This window comes from Zootoca vivipara, chromosome 1 (genome assembly GCF_965207765.1).
Source record: "Zootoca vivipara chromosome 1, rZooViv2.hap1.1, whole genome shotgun sequence".
NCBI lineage: Eukaryota > Metazoa > Chordata > Lepidosauria > Squamata > Lacertidae > Zootoca > Zootoca vivipara.
In genome coordinates this window covers 98,190,036-98,211,732 of record NC_142582.1, presented here as the reverse complement: position 1 = coordinate 98,211,732, position 21,697 = coordinate 98,190,036, and positions in this window count along the sequence as shown.

Here is a 21,697-nt window from a genome sequence, read left to right as displayed (position 1 = left end):
TTATGTTCCACACCTGGAGCTCAAGGGGCATCCTAAGGATGGAAATTGTGATAATGCATGCAGCTCTGCCTCAAATGGTCCAGAAAGTCATAGAATCCCCCTCTTACAGGCCCTTTCTGCCCTTGATGGGAAGATTCCAATAACACTCTTCTTTCTATACAAGATGTGTCCCCTGACTCAGATTTTTTTATGTGGATCAGGATAGATAGGTTTTCTTCTCTTCAACCACCCCCTTCCTTGTCTTGAGAACAAAACATAAAATAAGTTAAAGCTTCTCATTTTTTTTCAAATAGAAAAGTCTATTAAATGAAATCTCAAGTCTCTTCGGTGGGGACCAACCCTTAATATTCAGCACCTTAACTTGATGCCATGCAATCCTCATTTTTTGTAAAGACCATACTAGGAATGGCAGTGAAGTTCATCCAATGAAGGCTCTCTAATGAACACTGAAGGCTCAGAAAGTTTTCCAGCTCAGCTCAAAGTCCACACTGTAAGAGAGTTCCTGCCAGGTACCCATGCATCCTCCTTTTTCTCCCCCGTTGTCTTAGCCAAGGCTTGAATATGGAGGAAGAGGAGGACTTAGTTAAGTCTGTGGCCACTTACTACTGGCTGAAGAATGTGACCAGACTCTAGGTAATGAACATTAAGCTGAAAGCCAACCCCAAGCCTGTAGATGTTGATGGTTGCTCCTCCCAAGCCCAGTGCTCTGTAATCCCACCTCCTCTACAACACCTGCCCAATGACAGATGGAGTGCACCAAGCATGAAGCGGTGGCGGTGGAGAAACATGCTAACCTCCAGGCCTGGCGGTTGTCCCTTTAAAAAGCCACAGTTCTAAGGTAGTTAGAAGTCTAGGTGTTATAAGACCTCAATGAAACCCATCTGCCGCTCATTTCCTCATTGCATGGGCAAAAACTGCCATCTTAACCATTCAATCCACTATTGGTCTTGTCCACTCAATCTGCTGGAGCCTGTCTCTGCATGCAGGGGATAGACAAGTCCCTAACTCATCAAGGGTTCAATACCTATTGGCTACCCTCACCTGCTATAGCCATAGCTGCCAAGTTATCCCTTTTTTAAAGGGATTTTCCCTTATGCTGAATAGGCTTCCTCGCGAGAAAAGGGAAAACTTGGCAGCTATGGCTATAGCTAGCCAGTCAAACGCATTTCCCGGGATGTGACTCCCGTTGGATGCTGACAGCCACAGGTAAGAGCTGAGTGCAGGGTGGGGACTAAAGCTGGATGAACTACCCCAGAGGGAGCATGGCATGTCCCCCACCAGAGGTACTGCCCCTCCTCTAACACAGCACACACACACATGCTTTCTCTCTACCTCTCAACCACCTCCAGTCTGGTTAACATATCGAGCTTTTACGTTCCCACTATGTACTCTGACACACAGACCAAGAATTTGTTCTGTGAGGAACTAGACCAGGCTGTCAGGAAGGTCCCTGCCTGTATCTCCCATATCGGTCCCTACAGCCACAGCAGTTGCTGTAACTCTACAATGGTTTGAACTTACCCCTAAAGGCACACTTTTCCATTGTCTCCCAACAACAACAACAACAACTCAATTCGCCTTCAATTTTGTTGAAGGCTGACTGTGTCACACTTGGAGCTCTCCGAAGTCCTGAACCCCCAGCCTCCTTTGCTCTGGTTGCCCACCATGCCTGTGGAATACTGCTTGGTGCCAGCACATGACACCCATCTCCAGAAGCCATCGCCATCTACTCCAGAAACACAACTCCAGCTTGTCTGCTGACAAGTGCTGTGGCATAAGCAGTGGCATCCGGCCTGAGAACCCCCTTTTCCCCTTTCTTCTTAGGTGTGCTGAATACCAGCATGCTGAGTGGTCCTCTGGGATGGAATTCTCTCAAGGGCTGCTACAACCTCCACTGATGATGTCCATTTTGCCATGTATTTTAAAGGGGGAGGGAACCTTGGTTCCTACTCAGTGGCATCAATCTAATGGTTCTGCAGACAGTGCAACATTACAAACCTGTCAAAGGCTTGTTGTTTTCTGAAGTATTTTCCTTACATGGTGGCTTATTTCAACACACACACATGCTACACATGCAAGCAAACACACACATATACTACTTGAATCTGAATTCCTGGAGGATTGGCCCAGTTTTCCTACCTGCAAGAATAACACCCATAAATATTCAAGCTCAGTGGGGAATTGGACTCCCTTCTCTCTGTAAAAACTCTGTAGGTTTTGATTGTTTTATGATGGAATTTTATTTTATTTTATTTTTGCCTGCACAGTTGGCTTTGGGTTTTTCAATGCTTTATAGACCCTTGTATTTTTATTAGTTCTGTGTTCCCTGTTGATTTTATGTTTTATATACCTGCTGTCACCACCAGCATCTCACTGTAAACAAGAATGTTATATCTCAGTAGGTTATTTTTCTGTTAATGACCTGTGATACACTATATAAATAAACCCGAGAGAAGTCCACAGGTGCAATTTCTTAGAAATATTGCAATATGACTGGGGTAATGTTCGCAAGTTCTTTAAAACTTTCCTGTGCTCTACTTTGAAAAAAGAAAGCCAGATTGCAGTTCAGCAGAGTATGGACGAAACAAAATGTGCCCACATTCAACTTAATGTTCACTCCAAGGTGTCAATAGTAAGCCAGCTTTTCACTGGGCAACCCTTTGTAGCTCTCTTAGGACTGCAGGAGGCGAATGAAGGATAGAAAAGACAATGAAACCACAATCTCAGAGCCACAGTTAGGCTGTTCTAGAAGCTGGGCTTTTAGAGTTGCAACTCCAGCTCTCTGGCATCAATTACTAGCTGAAATCAGACAGGCACCTAAGAGGATGGAGTTTAGGCACCTACTGAAGGCATTTTTGTTTAGGAAGGCTTTTTCTGAGGTGTTACTCAGTCATTTGTGGATGATTAATTTTCTGCATGGTGAAATTGTTTCATTGTTTTTAGCGTTTGCTGAATTGTTTTCATTGTGTGCTTGTGTTTCTGTGTTTTATTCTGTGTTTACCGTACAGATGGCTTTATGCTATGAAGCAGTCTATAAATTTGTTTAATAAACAAACAAACATGCCGGGCCAATGCAATAGACTGAGTTGTTTCTGTGTCTTCCATCAGTTTGGAAGAAGAGGGAATTGTGTTAAGTGCAAGTTCCCAGCTTATAGTGATGCAGCGGGGACAAAAAAAAATCAGCATCTCTCCTTTACAACTTTGGTAAATTCACAGGAGCAGTTATGAGCTGAGATGTGGGGAGAGCGTGTTTCATCGACATTTTTGCAGCCTAAGAGTGTTCCTCCCTCATTTGTTGTACCCTATAGGCCACTCAACAAAAGCACAAAATACTTGCATGGGTTTTAGGGAATCTTGTTAATGGGAATTTCTGCTGTTTAGTGTTTTTTTTTTAAATAAACATGTTTCATGCACATCAGCACACAGCAATGATGTTGGGAGGAAACAGCAGAGACAATGCAACTTTGTTTGCTCTCAGTGTTGTCAATGTATAGGGAATCTGATTGCTTATGTGCATCCATGACATCCACATTTACTACATGATTCCTGATTGGCTAGGATCATGTCATGAAAAAAATCATTTCAGTCCAAAAGAATAAAAGTAATGCCAAAGCAGCAGAATGTTTCAGGAACAATGGATGTTGTAAACAGGATTTTTTTATGTTAAATAACTTTTTCCCCCCGTAAATCCTTTTGTACCCTTCAAAGTGACAATTTTGCAGTGGAAATCAAATATAATGGAAATTTAGCACAGCAATACATAAGAGCTCTGTCCGCAAATGATTGCTCTGCAAGCCAACCATGGTCTAAAGAGCCAAAAGTCAGTGGGAAGGGAGCAATGAGAACCTTACTACTTCTCATACTACAGGGGTTCTCTGGATGAGCAGCTGAAGCTGACAGTTCTCAGAGCCTCAAGGGCTGCACAGTTCCACCTTTTAATTATATCACTTGGCCAATTTTCATTTTGTTGCTTGTGTCATCTATAGGGACGGATGAATCAACCTATTTCTGTCCTGGGTCAGCTTCCCCTAGATGCAAGCACAGGTCCCTGCTGCTCCATTTACATGTGGATTTAAGGAGGGAAATCCTAAAATAATATCCACAGTTCTGCTAAAATCAAAATCATACAATTAGGAACCAGTCCAAGTGGCTTCTTTCTTTCTTTCTTTCTTTCTTTCTTTCTTTCTTTCTTTCTTTCTTTCTTTCTTTCTTTCTTCACTGGGTCTGCACAAGTTTAAAATATATTTCTAAAATGAGTCCAGGAATAAAATTTGTAAAGATGGCTGTGCCTATGTAACTATGGGGGCAGCATGAACCGGCAAAGTGTTTAAAAATGTGCAAGCAAATAATACACATCAGTCAGCTACCTCTTAATTTTTTTAAGGTAATAAAGAGGAAAACCACAAAATACTGTGGAGCAAAGTGAATCTCTTTTCCTACCAAAAAGACCCTGGACTCATTTGCCTGAAATTTGGCAGAAGGGACTCTTGGGCCTTAAAGTTTGTCCACTTTGTCCCAAGGGCAAAAGGTTACAGCCATTTTTAGATTTCCCTTTATGGTGAATATGGAAACATGGAGGATTCATTTTTACAGGCTCCACATAACTCCAGAACTTGGTTCCTGCTTGGGAAGTTGGCCACACCATTGCTTTCTAGATTGGGGATTGTGTGTGAATAGAGGTTGGTCACAAGTGCTCACATATTTCTAATCCATACAAGCAATTCTGAAGCTGTCTGGTTGATCGATGGAACAAGAAGTTTGGATACAACTAGGTTTCTACTGATTGGAGGGTTCCCAGTGTGCTCACTGGATAATCATACCAGCTGAAGGGGAGAGAGGTGACTTCTAACAATTTCGTTTTCTTCCTGCAGCCCCCCGTTTGCCCCAAAATTTGTTCTGTAGGGCTGGGGGAACCTTCAGCATAAAAAGTGGTGCAGGGAGTTGGAGGGGGGAAACCCAAATATTGCTCTCCCCTTTTTGTTAGCAGGATCACCCAATGGATCTTGATCCCATCTGTTGTACAGAGGTACCTCGGGTTACAAACGCTTCAGGTTACAAACGCTTCTGGGTTACAGACGCTTCAGGTTACAGACTCCGCTAACCCAGAAATAGTACCTCGGGTTAAGAACTTTGCTTCAGGATGAGAACAGAAATCGTGTTCCGGCGGCACGGCGGCAGCAGGATGCCCCATTAGCTAAAGTGGTGTCTCAGGTTAAGAACAGTTTCAGGTTAAGAACGGAGCTCTGGAACGAATTAAGTTCTTAACCAGAGGTACCACTGTAAATGGAAGAAGACCTCCCATTCGCAGATGCATAGTGATTGAAGCCAATATCCCAGTCAAAATTTGGACTTTGGGAACTTTTAAAGCATCTCCAAATATTAGGCCATGCCCAAGGCTTGTAACTAATTAAACAAACATGCAAAAGTGAAAAATGAAGTAATATTTTTTACTGCTTTTTTTTAAAAGAGATGAACCTATTAAAAGCTAATGAACCATGATGGACTTACCATTTCTCATTTCTGTTTGCCCATCCATCAAAAGATTTATTCTTTGTTTGGACAAATAAAGGGTCTGAAATTAATCAGATCTCCTTTTGACTCCTGTTTCTTTTAGATAATGTCCCACTGTTTTATACAAATTAAATGTCATTGGAATACCTCTAAAAATGTCACCATATGAGCAATAATGGTGACAAAAATGCAAAACCAGATGGCACTTTCACAAAGACTATTCAATTGATCTGTCAGTTTTAGGTACTGTTAAGGGACACTTGGGGCCAACACAGTTAACCTCGGCCATCTTTTGCATATTGTCTTGAGTACTTGTTTAATAATGGTGATTAATATTTTGAAATGGCAACGACTTTGAATTCTGTACACAATGGCTTCAGTCCTCCTTCTTTGTGAGGCAAAGCCATTGACCAGCTATTTTGGAGTTGAGTCTGAATCCGAGTCTCTACACAGCTATGAACTTTAGAGTCAGGAGGAACTTAAACCAAAAAAAAAAAGACTTTATCATCTTCGTAGGGTTGGTGTGAGCATTCCAATAGAATAATCCCTTTTATGTCATCCTGAATCTTTTGAAGGACAGTGCTATTTTTCTAGGAAAAGAGGTGCTGGAACTCACCAGGAAAACCTCCTTTGTTCTCTTATAATGACGATGAGGTCCACCTGAGAGGTGCCGGAACTGAGTTCCAGTGAGTTCCGGCTGGGAAAAAAAGTCCTGTTGGAGGGTATATCAGAAGCTAAATTTGTACGAATCTTCTGCTAAGCTTATAACCACACTGTTTTATTCATTGCTATTCGTGCCTTTGTATACTGCCCTGGTATGTATGTAGATTATGAAAGCCAATTTTGATATACTGTAATTTTAATAAACATATTTTTAAAATACTGTAAAAAGTCACATTTAGGTTATGCTCGTATCTCGCATGGAAGGAACTGCTGGGGGAGTCAAATAAAAATGTCTGTCATGCACCCATTGCTCATTTGCACCAGCCATATTCATTGCAATTGATCATTAGAGTAGGGAGGGCTGGGAGAATTCAGGACTGTGAGCAGAGCGCTCTGTTTTTAAGTAAAGGCGTTTATTCCTCTTTCCTGCTGCACATTAATGGCTTTGAATCTGCTCTGGAGCCTACTCTATATCCCTCTCTGGATGAGGCATCTGTTGCTGGCCTGTATATGTCTTTCTGAGTGAAAGAGGTTGTAACGAGTGATAGGGCAAGCACATTTGTATTCTTCCTGAGTAGTCCCTAGACAGTATTATCCATCAGAAAACTCCTGAATGGAGCATTCAGGAGAGCATGTAGATGCCTGTGCTTTACTGCACAGCCCGATGGATGTCCCAACGCAGAAGTACCATATTTACTCGATTCTAATGCCCCCCCCTTTTTGGCCAAATTACGTTGCGAAAATTAAGGCTCGCAGTAGATTCGATGGTACATTTACATTCACCAGCAAATACTTCTTTTGGCTTCAAGGTTCTGAAAATTGAAGTGTGCATTGGATTCAATATGGTATGTCTCCTTGAGTTGAGTGGGGCTTACTGAAAGGCAAGTGTGTCCAGGCTTTCTGCCTAAATCCTACTGCCCGAGAGAATATCTTCTGTGTTTGATGCTGTCGGTTTTGACAGCTTGAATCACCTGTGCAGCAGTGGGAGAGTGTTATCTTCAGCAGGCAAGCACATACATGACTGTAGAGAAATATATTTGCAAGCCACAGGGCAAAAAGGCATGAAATGCAAAGGGCAGAAGCTGGGCAGTGACAATTCCATGCAAAGCAAAATATGGACAGAAAAACAGAGCGACCCATTTATGACAGCACTAGGGACGAAACTGTGACTATGGTAATTTAGCGGCTAAAGATGTGTGATTATTTTATGTTATCCAAAAGATAACCCCATTCTCAAATGAGCCAGATTCCAATAAGAAGAGTTTGGATTTGATATCCCGCTTTATCACTACCTGAAGGAGTCTCAAAGCAGCTAACATTCTCCTTTCCCTTCCTCCCCCACAACAAACACTCTGTGAGGGGAGTAGGGCTGAGAGACTTCAAAGAAGTGTGACTAGCCCAAGGTCACCCAGCAGCTGCATGTGGAGGAGCGGAGATGCGAACCCGGTTCACCAGATTACGAGCCTACCACTCTTAACCACTACACCACACTGGAATCCAATATGCTAATAGAGTCTAGTTTTTAACTTCAATGTAATAGCAACATTGGTTTCTATTAAGTTCTGTTGATTTATTTGGGACATGGTTCATCTTGTATTGTATATGAACAGTTCTGCAAAGAAATGTGGCAGAAATGTGTGTTAAAGTGCCACAAAACTCTTTACTATTTTGGCTTTAGACAGGTCACAGGAAGCAGGTAAGGACTCATGGAATCGAAGAATTGAACCTTAGGCAGCTGGATGTTCTGCAGAAATTTACATTGAAGCTGTAGCTTCTATGAGGGCCATAATATGTCACACAGTAGTTTCTCTCTGCCACCAACACTGTGAAAGCAGAGCTTCTTTCCTCAACTTTTTAGATATTAAAGCCCACTAAAATTTGAAGCAGAAGAACCCTCTGGGAAATAAATGTACACCATTTAAAATGATTTTAATTAAATTTTGGTGTGTGTGTGTGTGTGTGTGTGTTTAAATGTAAATACATCAGCACATCAATTCACCTGATGAGAAATCCAATCTTCAGAATGGCAATCCAGTAACATTATATTTTCGTTATAGTTCTGGTATAAAAATAGGTCTCCACCCGAATGCATCGACTTAAGCCCATAAGAGGCAATGGAGCTTTCTTTGTGATAAATAGACACTAAAGCAAAGCCTTGGCAATCTCCTATATTATTTAAGGAAGCAATGATCAAAGGAAAGAGGGTACAAAGAACTTGCAGCCTCGTATATTTTGCACTGATGCAGAGATATTGTCATCCACGGTGAATACAATTACTACCAAGGAGTGCTGGAGAGATGCTGTTAAACCTCACATTTATAAATCTCTGCTGAAGGTTAGAGGCAGAGGAGTAAAGAAAGAAGCCAAACAACATCCAGGCTCCAGCGACTATTTATGGGGATATATAATTATATCACTTTTTTTCCTTTCTTTTTTGGTAGCTTAGTGATTCTTTCTCAGTGCTTTGCTCTTGATGTAACCATTGAACACGAAGTCAATTCCCCTATAATTACACTGCAGTTTTATAACAGCGCTGGGTGCTGATTTTTGATGCAGTGCGTTCACTCTCTGTTTGTACTGAGAACATCTTATCTGTTTCCAGCATAGTTTCCCCAGGTTGTTTTTGCAACTTGGACTGGGGGTGGGGTGGGGGGTGGGGACTTCCCACTGTTCACAATGTAGTGACCTCCAGCTGCTGTTGGACTCCAGCTCCCATCACTCCCAGACAGCATGGCCCAATGGTCAGGGATGATAGTGCAGATCTCCATCCACACCTGGAAGCAACCACATTGACCATCCCTGCTGTGACTTCACATCTGCTCACTTTCGCTCAACTCTCCCCCATTTGTATTTACTTAAAGGGTTTTTCATTCAGCTCTTCAGCCCCAAAAAGGCTCCCGGAGTTGCTGACAAATCATTCCAAACAGGGCATTTTTGTTGAGTGCAGTAGAGCTTCATGCATGTGGAATTTGGCATAAGACACCTCCTCTTTCCTGAAAAGGCAGTTGTCTTGCCTGTGCACAAATTTGCCTAGGCAGATATATCACAGCTGGAATTCTATGCCCATGAATGTAGATTTATCAAGACTTTTGCAGAGATCTAACATTCTGTGGCCATCCAGATGTTGTTGTAGTACTCTAAATCCCATCAGCTTTAGACAGCATGGTCAAAGACCAGGGTTATTGAGAATACAGGATCTCCATCCCTGATATAGAAGATATGGCATTTAAGAAAGGAAGAACATTATCATGTTCATACATTACCTATGGTGGCACTTCTCTTTTCCTGGTAGATGAGTGGGCATTTCTTTTTCATCCACCCTACAGATAAGGTGGTGTATTTGAGTGGAGGGATTGAATTGCATGAAGAGGAACAATTCCTGATATTTGAGGAATACCACGCCATGCAAAAAAAGTCAGAAACATCAAAAGAACGGCATGGTTTACTGAATATGTAATTGTACAAGAATCAAAATAGAATAAGAATCCAATAAAGCAGCTTTTGGACAAAATCCCCCCTTATGAGGGGGTTCTGTTCCGCCCCCTTTGTGTAGATCAGTGTGTATTGTGGTTGCAATCCTATGCATACTTACTAGTGGCAGTGAGACTTACATCTGGGCAAACATGCATTCAATGAGGCTATGAGACAATACACAAAGCACTGAACCCTTGAAATCAGCTAGATAAATGCTACTACTCATTTGTGGACATCGTAGCAGCCACACCAATAGATGTCCATACGTTAATAATGGGTATATTGTTTGCATTTTACTTTAATGAGCTCTGTAGTTTTTAATTGATAAAGGAGATAAATGATACAGCAAATAAACTGAGAACTGAAGACCATGGAGTCTGCTGGGAAAATTGGCTGCAGGACTAATTTTGGTCTAATTGAGTACTAATGCTTTTTCTTATAATAGAACCTACAGTAAGAAATGTGTCTGACTGATGTTCTCTGCATGTGATGTGTGTCTGTGTTTGATAAGCATAAATTGCATAGCACTACCATAAAATTATTTACTTTTATCAAATCCTACTTACCTCCCCAGGCGATATGAATTACGATGTGGCTGTGATTATTTAATCTGCAAACCCAGAAATCTTTAAGCAGAGTTTCATATTTTGGGGTATTTATGTTTAAGTAATCCTGCCACAATTAAAATCTTGAAAAGCTGGGCTTTGGGGGAAGAATCGTGTTGTTGATGGATTACAAGAAAACTATGCTTTCCACCTGTTGGCACCATTAAAATACCTATCAGTACATGATTATATTTTGGAGTCTCAAGGTGGGTTTGCTCAAAGCAAAAAGTTGACCATGTCATGGATAACAGCACTAAACCATCAATTAGACCATAGCGAAAAGCAAACGAAACCAGCAGCAACACTGGGAGAGAGTTATACTCCGAACTCACCCTCCTGTGCAAAGGCCTATGCCAGGCATGGCCAAACATGGCCCTCCAGATGTTTTGGGACTACAATTCCCCTCATCCCTGACCACTGGTCCTGTTAGCTAGGGATGATGGGAGTTGTAGTCCCAAATCATCTGGAGGGCCAAGTTTGACCATGCCTGGCCCATGCAAAATGGTGCTGATATGGAATGATGGGGTCAGATGCTTCTCCATCTGGGGAGCCACCACAGAGATGGCCTTCTCACAATACCACACCACAAACTTCACAAGGACAGCAGAGCCTCTTAACACCCAGATAGATCTATATAAGGGATTGGCATTCCTTCAGATACCTGGGGGCTGGTATTTAGGATTTTAAATGGAGTGGACAGGCAACTAAATACACATGTTTAAGAATTGATGTAATATGTGCCCAGGCTGTACAGCCCAACAGCATGTTGGCCAATGCATTTTGTACTAGTTGCATCTTCCAAACTGTCTTTAAGTGAAGCCTCATATTTACTGGATTGGCATTGGCTGAGTTAAAAAGCTAACACGGACCATTTTTAAGGTTCTCACACCCAAGTGCTGATAAGAGCTGCACTTGCTGAATTTTAACCTGTCAAACCAGCATTACAGGTGTTTGGTGTTAGAAAATAAGAAAGCATGGTAATGGAATATGAATTCAACAATGCTTTGTTTTGCTCTACAAGCAATCTTGGTTTCAGCTGACACTGTAACTATCGGAGGGCACAAATGTTGGCTAGCAAGACCAGTGAAACACTCTCCAGGCTATAGTTATAAAGATTACCAACCTGAAGCATGTTGGTGACTTGTGGAAGTCAGCTGGTCATTCACCACACCTCAACCAGCAGAGGATGAGGGGACCCAGCCAAGCCTTCAGAGATTTCCTACTTCCACCAGACAGCTTCTTCTAGAGTCCCTGGTTAAGGGGGAAACTCCTCTCCCACATATTTCAAAGTAACAAAGTGTTTATTGTCTTCAGATACAATACAAAGCTAAACACTACTATCTGCTATATACAGTTCTTCCTTGGTCTCTGAAGTGAAGATAGCATACCCTGTTTCTCATATTTTAAGACATACCCATAAAATAAGCCATAGCAGGATTTTTAAGCATTCAAGGAATATAAGCCATACCCCGAAAATAAGACATAGTGATAGGTGCAGCAGCAATGCCGGCCGCGGCAGGACGAGGAGGAAAAAAATAAGACATCCCTTGAAAATAAGCCATAGTGTGTTTTTTTGAGGAAAAAATAAATATAAGACGTGTCTTATAATATGAGAAACACGGTATGTAGAGATCCACTATCACCATGCTAGCTCATGCTTCTAGGTAAAACTCATAGCTTCTTCCTCTGACTCTCACAGATTCAGAGCAAACAGGACAGCATCAGCACATAGACACACAACAGAAGTTAATGAAAGCAATGCCCTGGAGACGATTGTACCCGTCTCTACATTCCTCAACCAATGGGAGGGTGAATATACTCAGCAGGTCATACACTCAACCTGGCTCATGTTGCTATAGTAACCCAGTGCACCTGGCACCCTTATCTCAGAACACTGAGACAGTGAGGATGTGCTAACTCAAGACATGAGCCCAAGCACTGTGCAATTTAACTCACTGTTCACATTACACCAGCAAAGCATTGGGAATCCAAAGTAATCCAAAAGAAAGCAATACATGAAACACTTCTTTGATGCTACCTTCTGAAGCATTTTTAAATTGATTATGTTCTTCTTTGAATGTGATGGTCAAAAGTGAGCGAGTTATTTTCAGATGAGGCCTAACCAGCCTGGCATGACAGGCTGAAGGATCTGGGCATGTTTAATTTGGAGACCAGATTCAATCGGGGAGATCGTAGCAATTTTCAAATATCAGATGTGCTGCTTCCTAAGGAAAATGTGAGCAGATATACCCTCAACAGCGTTTTATAAGTAACTTTAGTAGTCATCCAATACTTTTCAATATGGAATTGGAACAAATACCAATAATAAACATTTGGATTATACTTTATAGTACATGTATAGCATGCAGCTAGGTCTTCAGTTTTTCTTTAGTTCATGACAGGCACAAGGGCCCCAATTCTGACTGAAATGGATATGCATGAGGTAGGAAGATATATCCTTCCCTCCCAGTATTGTGACAAGGCTTAGAAAAAAGTCTACACCAATTAACTGGTTCAAAAAAAACAACAACCAAGAGGTAAGTGTAATGTGTAGTTTGGACCTTAGTAAATGTGATTAAGGAAATATTCTTTACAATATTGTGATGATTCAAATTATCTTGCCAAGTACAGTAGTAAGTTTAATTTATGCAAAGTGAGTTTTAAAGATTCCATAAATGAATAATTTTATTGATTATCTAGCAGCTAGCTGCACAAACATTCACTTTTGCTACACATAATGGAATCATTTTGACAATATGAATTAGTAGTTATAATTGCAGTCTACAAACTGCATACACCAGCATATATACTTAGTGAAATCCAATCTGAAATCTTGGAGACAATGATAGAAATAATTATGCAACGTACAGTATAGAACTTTAGAGGATGATAGAAATCACTCCAATATCAGTTGTTGTATTACAATGTTTTCAGACTCTCTAGTCATTTGTAATTGATTAACGTTATTTAATTATGTATGCCTCTTTAAAGCAAAACCTCATTTGAAAGTCTTATTAACAGTTTAAAATAACAGGGAATTTCTATGCAGGGAATTTATTCCAATATAGTAGCACCAGATCATACTTGAAATATTGTTATTATTCCCTTGCAAAAAAGGCAATATCTATCACAGAATAGGAGTCATCCCCATATTAATAAAACACTAAGCTTGGCTTTTGTTTTCAGATGAAACCATCTGATAGTGTTTTAATTGCTGCTTTGAAATCCAAATGTAGCAGGCACTAATTTGTAAAACACTTATCAGATGCCAAAAATATATTTTGTCATTTGTTTCATAGTGTCAGCTGTGAGGGAATTGAAACCCTCATCCTATTTCTCATTTTCTGCAAAAAGCAACGACAACATGGATCAGGGGTTATAAAGAGATTGTTTGCCACCTCTGGGACCATAGCGAAGTTCTAGAGAACATGTTTAATATCCACGAGATCCCAGGTTTAGAGTGCAAACCAACCCCCAGCCTCTCAATGCTAGTGGCTGGAACATAGTGTGTGTGCCTCTCCATCGTCCACCCCTAGCAGATAGGAGCAAGTCTGCGGAGTAGCTTTGTTGTGGTGGAGACCCTCACTGAACCCTGGTGAGTGGAAAGCTACTCCTTGAAGGAAAGCTATGGGACATTTTGGGGTGGGCTAGGGTACCAGTAACTCTGGACCCAAAGCTCTGTGGCTCATCTGCAAGGTCCCAGGTTTGCCATCCCTGAACCAATGTTCTGACTCAGTAGAAGGCAATCTCATTTGCAGGCTGTCTTTCTGGTACTGCCATCATTCAAGTACATCTACTATAATTATACAAAGATGAACAGTAACTGAGGGTCTGCAGAATCTGATTCATTATTTAAAATAGAATTACGAAGCACACAGCAGAACAAGACTTGCTGGAGAAGGACAAGCATGGCTTGTCCGCATTGCAAGCAGAGTTTCAGAACCGTTGTAATGCATGTTCTTGCACTGCATGATTCCACTGCTGTCAGCTAAACAAGACACTTGCAGCGCAATCACGACTTGATCCTTACATGTCTACTTGAAAATAAGTCCTGCTGATGTCAAAGAGGCTTATTCCAAGGTAAGCAAGTGCAGAATTGCAACCTAAGTCTGAAGTCATAAACCCACTTACTAGGGCATAAGTCCTATTAACACAGTAAGTACCCCTATCTGGGATTGCACTGTTAACAGTTGTGCAATTGTGTAGTATTGGTTATGAATGCACCCCTTCTGTGCTGACTATGATGCAGGAAGTAAACATGTTCAACTGTGCACACATATGACAAATCCAATGATATAAATCCTGCTTTGAGAATATAAGATTTCGGGAACTGGAAATGTTGTTGTTTAGTCGTTTAGTCGTGTCCGACTCTTCGTGACCCCATGGACCATAGCACGCCAGGCACTCCTGTCTTGCACTGCCTCCCGCAGTTTGGTCAAACTCATGTTCGTAGCTTCGAGAACACTGTCCAACCATCTTGTCCTCTGTCGTCCCCTTCTCCTAGTGCCCTCAATCTTTCCCAACATCAGGGTCTTTTCCAAGGATTCTTCTCTTCTCATGAGGTGGCCAAAGTATTGGAGCCTCAGCTTCACGATCTGTCCTTCCAGGGAGCACTCAGGGCTGATTTCCTTAAGAATGGATAGGTTTGATCTTCTAGCAGTCCATGGGACTCTCAAGAGTCTCCTCCAGCACCATAATTCAAAAGCATCAATTCTTCGACGATCAGCCTTCTTTATGGTCCAGCTCTCACTTCCATACATCACTACTGGGAAAACCATAGCTTTAACTATACGGACCTTTGTCGGCAAAGTGATGTCTCTGCTTTTTAAGATGCTGTCTAGGTTTGTCATTGCTTTTCTCCCAAGAAGCAGGCGTCTTTTAATTTCGTGACTGCTGTCACCATCTGCAGTGATCAAGGAGCCCAAGAAAGTAAAATCTCTCACTGCCTCCATTTCTTCCCCTTCTATTTGCCAGGAGGTGATGGGACCAGTGGCCATGATCTTGGTTTTTTTGATGTTGAGCTTCAGACCATATTTTGCGCTCTCCTCTTTCACCCTCATTAAAAGGTTCTTTAATTCCTCCTCGCTTTCTGCCATCAAGGTTGTGTCATCTGCATATCTGAGGTTGTTGATATTTCTTCCGGCAATCTTAATTCCGGCTTGGGATTCATCTAGTCCAGCCTTTCGCATGATGAATTCTGCATATAAGTTAAATAAGCAGGGAGACAATATACAACCTTGTCGTACTCCTTTCCCAATTTTGAACCAATCAGTTGTTCCATATCCAGTTCTAACTGTAGCTTCTTGTCCCACATAGAGATTTCTCAGGAGACAGATGAGGTGATCAGGCACTCCCATTTCTTTAAGAACTTGCCATAGTTTGCTGTGGTCGACACAGTCAAAGGCTTTTGCATAGTCAATGAAGCAGAAGTAGACGTTTTTCTGGAACTCTCTAGCTTTCTCCATAATCCAGCGCATGTTTGCTATTTGGTCTCTGGTTCCTCTGCCCTTTCGAAATCCAGCTTGCACTTCTGGGAGTTCTCGGTCCACATACTGCCTAAGCCTGCCTTGTAGAATTTTAAGCATAACCTTGCTAGCGTGTGAAATGAGCGCAATTGTGCGGTAGTTGGAGCATTCTTTGGCACTGCCCTTCTTTGGAATTGGGATGTAGACTGATCTTCTCCAATCCTCTGGCCATTGCTGAGTTTTCCAAACTTGCTGGCATATTGGGTGTAGCACCTTAACAGCATCATCTTTTAAAATTTTAAATAGTTCAGCTGGAATATCATCACTTCCACTGGCCTTGTTATTAGCAATGCTTTCTAAGGCCCATTTGACTTCACTCTCCAAGATGTCTGGCTCAAGGTCAGCAACCACACTACCTGGGGTGTATGAGACCTCCATATCTTTCTGGTATAATTCCTCTGTGTATTCTTGCCACCTCTGGAAATACCCACATATAAATCTAAGTGTATTTGCCCCATGTCACACATTAACTGCTATGCATTGTGAAAGCCTTTTGGAAGCTGCCCAGAGTAGCTGGGGCAACCCAGTCAGATCAGTACAATTATTATTATTATTATTATTATTATTATTATTATTATTAATTCATAGGTTCCTAATGCTCCACAACAGAGATACGATTGCAAAACTGACAGCAAATGTATGAACTGGCTTTCTGTAGCATCCAAACAAGCCCCCGGTAATCCTTAATATCCCTTTCCAATCATTCTGCAGAATTTTACTCATATAATATTTCAACTGAAGTTGGAATTATCCTCTCCTTGGATCTACCCCTGGTGGAGAGCAGTCATTTTATGCACCCAGACATATGCAGCAGGTTGAGTCAATGTGTGCCGTGTCGATAAATCAGGCCAGCTCCCGTTATCAAAAGTTGGCCAAACTTGATTTGTATGCATTACGGAACCGCAGTAATGAAAACCAACTGCTGTTCAGCTTCCGACAGAGCTAAACTCAACATGGTCGGAGGGAGGGGGTGTGTGCCTCCTCCTGGATTGTAAAGCGGCTGTGCTTTTGTTTTCTTTGTGTGGGAGGAGTGTGTGGGTAGCAGCTGTGCTGTGCCTCCAAAAAACTCTCTTCTGTTTGAGGAATTAGAGCCAAGGAAAGCTTCGCCGAGGCTTAGTGGAAGACCCAGACGGGTCAAACCTTGACACGGCCCTTGCAGTGCAGCATGTACTTTCAGGCATTCGCCCTTTCACTGTTCACAAGGCATGACACTTCCGTTTCACTCCTGCAATCACAACCAAAAGGAACTCCTCGGATGACGGGTCGTAGGATCCACTGTTGCTTCCTTTCAAATGCCTTCCACTGTTCCCACAATGTTTGTCAGTTTAGACAATTGTTGCTTTTGTGATTGCTCACCCCACCCCACCCCACTGCACACGGACACACACACAGGCACCAGATACCCCCTCCGGATGGACACTCATCTGTGCTATCAAACTTGAACGCAACAGATGTGGCACTAGCAGCCTCTGCTGGCAGAACAGTTCCTTGTCCCATCCTTAATTAATGAGGGCTGCATCAGTATCAGGGAAGGAAGAGCACCTGAGATGCTACAGGACAAATGCTCTGATGCTATCGATCAGCATATCTATCAGATGTGGATTATGGTAGTTGTTTTCGTCCCTCTCAAATCTCATATTAAATGGTGCAGTTCCAAGGGAAATATATTTTGTACCTTGGAATACTGATCTAGTCCCCCCCCCCGGCACAGAAAGTAAGGACACTTTCGGAACAAAAGTTTTCAGCTTCCCTCTGGTTTCAGTATTCATTGCAAATAAGAATTCATATTCTGCTCTCACTTTAAAATGCTGTGCGGAAAGGGATGAGTAGTCTTAGAATTATGGTCTGTCTACGAATGCAGAATTGGCACATAACTTAAATTTCCAAATACCGTTCGCATATACAGAAGACTTTCCTGAGATATTTCAGTTGAAAGGGGAGGGGAGAAGGGGGAAGTTCTCCCCCCCTACATTATGTTACAAGACTTAATGAAAATAAGATTTCCTTTAAAAGTAGACTAGTAAGCATTTTCATCCCATTCCCAATGCTATTTAGGACAATATGTAGCTAATTTGGACCTTAGAAGTAATGCTAGCATTGTGTCTATCATTGCAGCTGGATCTACTGAACTAAATTATCCAAAAGGTTACAGTCATACCTCGGTTTAAGTACGCTTCGGTTTGAGTATTTTCAGTTTAAGTACTCCGTGGACCCGTCTGGAACGGATTAATCCACTTTCCATTACTTTCAATGGGAAAGCTCGCTTCAGGTTAAGTACGCTTCAGGTTAAGTACGGACTTCTGGAACCAATTACAGTCATACCTCGGGTTAAGTACGCTTCAGGTTGAGTACTCCATGGACCTGTCTGGAATGGATTAATCCACTTTCCATTACTTTCAATGGGAAAGTTTGCTTCAGGTTAAGTACGCTTCAGGTTAAGTACTCTGCGGACCCGTCTGGAACGGATTCATCCACTTCCCATTGCTTTCAATGGGAAAGTTCACTTCAGGTTAAGTACGCTTCAGGTTACAGACTTCCGGAACCAATTGTGTACTTAAACCGAGGTACCACTGTAATTTGTACTATAGAATCCAAACACTTCAAAAAATAAAATACATAGCTATGGCAAGATATATCCTTTTTTTAAAAAAAAAACCTCCGCAAACCTAGACCCAAGATGTTTGGGAATCTAAAGTATAAAAACTAGTATTTGAATTTGGTCCAGAAACTGATTGGTATCACAAGAGCTAAACATCAAATGTATTCTGAGCTGCATGTATATTTCTTAATTTATTTCTGCCCCCTGCATACAATCACAATCCAATACAGGGCTGAGGTGGAGGCTCTTTTTTATTATTTGGACAAGGCCTTAAAGCATCCCAGATCCATTCTTCATCAATAAATTGAGGTAATGAAGAAGAAAGGAAAGGAAAGGAAAGGAAAGAAAAGTCAGGCAACTTACGTCCCTTCCTATCACCTAGTGTCCAGTATTTTGCTGCCTCTAGGTTTGTGGGGAAGATGAAGTTCAGCTATCAGAACTGTTCTTGGGACTTTTGTGCTAGCAAGGTTACATAAATCACACCTGTTATTTGGGTTATACATCAGTGGCCTTGACAACGTTTGTGTATCCTCGCAAGGCCAAAGGGCTATTTAGTATGTGGAAAGCAGTCAACATCCATAACTTTGAAACCAGCAGATACTTCTGCTACTAGGTGCCACTGTGGAACCCTGCTAAGGCTTATTCTAGAGATTTAAATTCCCACACAGCATCATCTCAGTATGTAACCAACTGTGGAAGAATAATATATTTCATAGGAAAACAAGGTGGAAACAGAATTATCCATTTAAAGTCCCCAGGATCCACAGGATCTTCAGACATGTAAGCAGCATTGTTGTACACCACCTAAATGTAAAGGTAAAGGTACCCCTGACCATTAGGTCCAGTCACGAATGACTCTGGGGTTGTGGCACTCATCTCGCTCTATAGGCCAAGGGAGCCGGCGTTTGTCCACAGACAGCTTCCAGACAGCATGACTAAGCTGCTTCTGGCGAACCAGAGCAGCGCACGGAAACGCCGTTTACCTTCCTGCTGGAGCGGTACCTATTTATCTACTTGCACTGGTGTGCTTTCAAACTGCTAGGTGGGCAGGAGCAGGGACCAAGCAATGGGAACTCACTCCGTTGCGGGGATTCGAGCTGCCGACCTTCCGATCGGCAAGCCCAAGGCTCAGTGGTTTAGACCACAGCGCCACCCGCGTCCCCTCAAAATCACAGTGGTGTTCCTAAATAATTCAGTACACAAGGTGGGTGTAGTTTCACATTGGGAAGCCACAGATAAATCATAACAGGATGTTTAATTGGTCTATGGACTTGCCCAACCCTAGAAATCTTACAGACTGGGCTGGTCCCACCATTAGGCATGAAGAGATATAATTTCTTACACAGCAGATTTGGGGGCACTACTAAAGGCGTCAAATTGTTAATTTGGTTTATTAATCTGTGGGTTTTTAGTTGATTGCTACCATGGGGAGCCATTTTAATTTTTCTGCATCAGGGACCAAAATACATTGGGCCATTTCTGCTTATACTGGTTTGTGTGCCCTTGAGCATATGTGCAAGGCAACAACTTTGTGCCATTCTGACCTGTTTTCCTTGGAGCCAGCAGGGGCTAATGCTCCTTTGACATTGTAGGTGGATCATTCTCATAATAAATCCTGCTGCTTTTGAAGCACAGTCTTTTCTACATGGTCAATCTGCCTTTATTTCATTCCCAGCACTCTCGTTTAAAGATCAAGTGCCTTGTAAGGGATGCTAGGTCTGCCTGGGGCAGGAAATGTCAGGCACCTTGCCCAAGTCAGGTTGCGGGTGATGATGGTGACGACTGACCTTGCAATGCTGAGCTGACAGCTGACCTTGCACTGATCAATACAATCTGCTGAGTATCTTGTTGGGTCTCCAAATGGGGAAAATGTGTGTGTGTGTGTGTGTGTGTGTGTGTGTGTGTGTGTGTGTGTGTAACCTCAATAACTAAAATAGCTCTGAACATACAGAGTGATTATGCTCAACCGTTAAGCAGGCACATGAGAATGCAGATAAAGGGAAACAAAACATTCCTGAAAAAGGTAGGAAGTCACAAATTTCCATTGTGTATAATATTTGGAGAATACTTGCTGTTCTAAAAATACTCTCCCATAGTTTGGCTGCCCAAGGGCATTTATGTATAATTCCTTTGCAACCTAGATTAGCTTTAGAAACAGATCTCTATACATGATGCCTGTGGATAGAGTGGTTTTGCCTTCACAAATGCTATCTGCTTGCTTTGAATTATTTCCCATGCAGTCATGAAAAGGGGTGTTCTTGGCACTTAACTGTGGCATTACCCCTCCTTTTAATAAAATATCAGCATTTAAAATAGTAGCTGGAGCTTAACACAGGTCTCTTCCAGATGACCTCTCTATTGAGCACTCATCCTGATTTGTGGGGGGGAATCATACAGTGTTGGCTGTGTATTGAGCACTAGCTGTACTGAGCACTATTCTCATTGTTTGCAAGGAGGTTACACCATGTCACAGAAAACATTTGTTATTCCACACTTTCTAGTGCATTTTCCCATCACTTTCCTTACTGCAAAAAGTCTGGTTTTTTTTAGGGGGCCGGGGGGGGGGCAGCACACTCTAATTTCAAAACCTGAATTGTCCCTCATGCAATTGAGTTGCACCTGCAAAATAGCAACAGTGTGGAACCACTCACATCCTTACAGTACAGTATGGATCTTAAGAAGTCTAAAACTTGGGAGTGCAACTAGTGTTGCTGGGACTCCTTTGATATTGCTAAAAATGACCCTATGAACTTTGCTACACAATATGTAGGGAAAATCTGATTTGTTTTGGAACGTATCCCCAGCAGACTGCTGCAGACATTCCTGGCTCTCTGTTATGAGTGTACGATATGATTCACACACTCATCTCCTTCACACATATACTTTATCTTCAGTGTCTAAAACCGTAACACAGTCCCAAGAAAATTGTCCTATGAGGCAAGGAGCTGAATGCAATGATAACTGCCTTAAACTGAGGTAGGTTCCACTGTCATAGCTGCCAAGTTATCCCTTTTTTTTAAGGGATTTTCCCTTATGCTGAATAGGCTTCCTCGCGAGAAAAGGGAAAACTTGGCAGCTATGTCCACTGTGAGAAGTGGAAGCTGACTGTACATGAGTAAAACAACATAACAGAAGTGTGCTTTGTGGTGGTGAAGGTGGTGAAGACGCCTCACTTCTCTGCCTCTGCTCGATTCCTGACAAAGCCACCCACCCAGTGCATCTTTTCTGTACTGTTAAAGGTAAAGGGACCCCTGACTGTTAGGTCCAGTCGCGGATGACTCATCTCACTTTACTGGCCGAGGGAGCCGGCGTACAGCTTA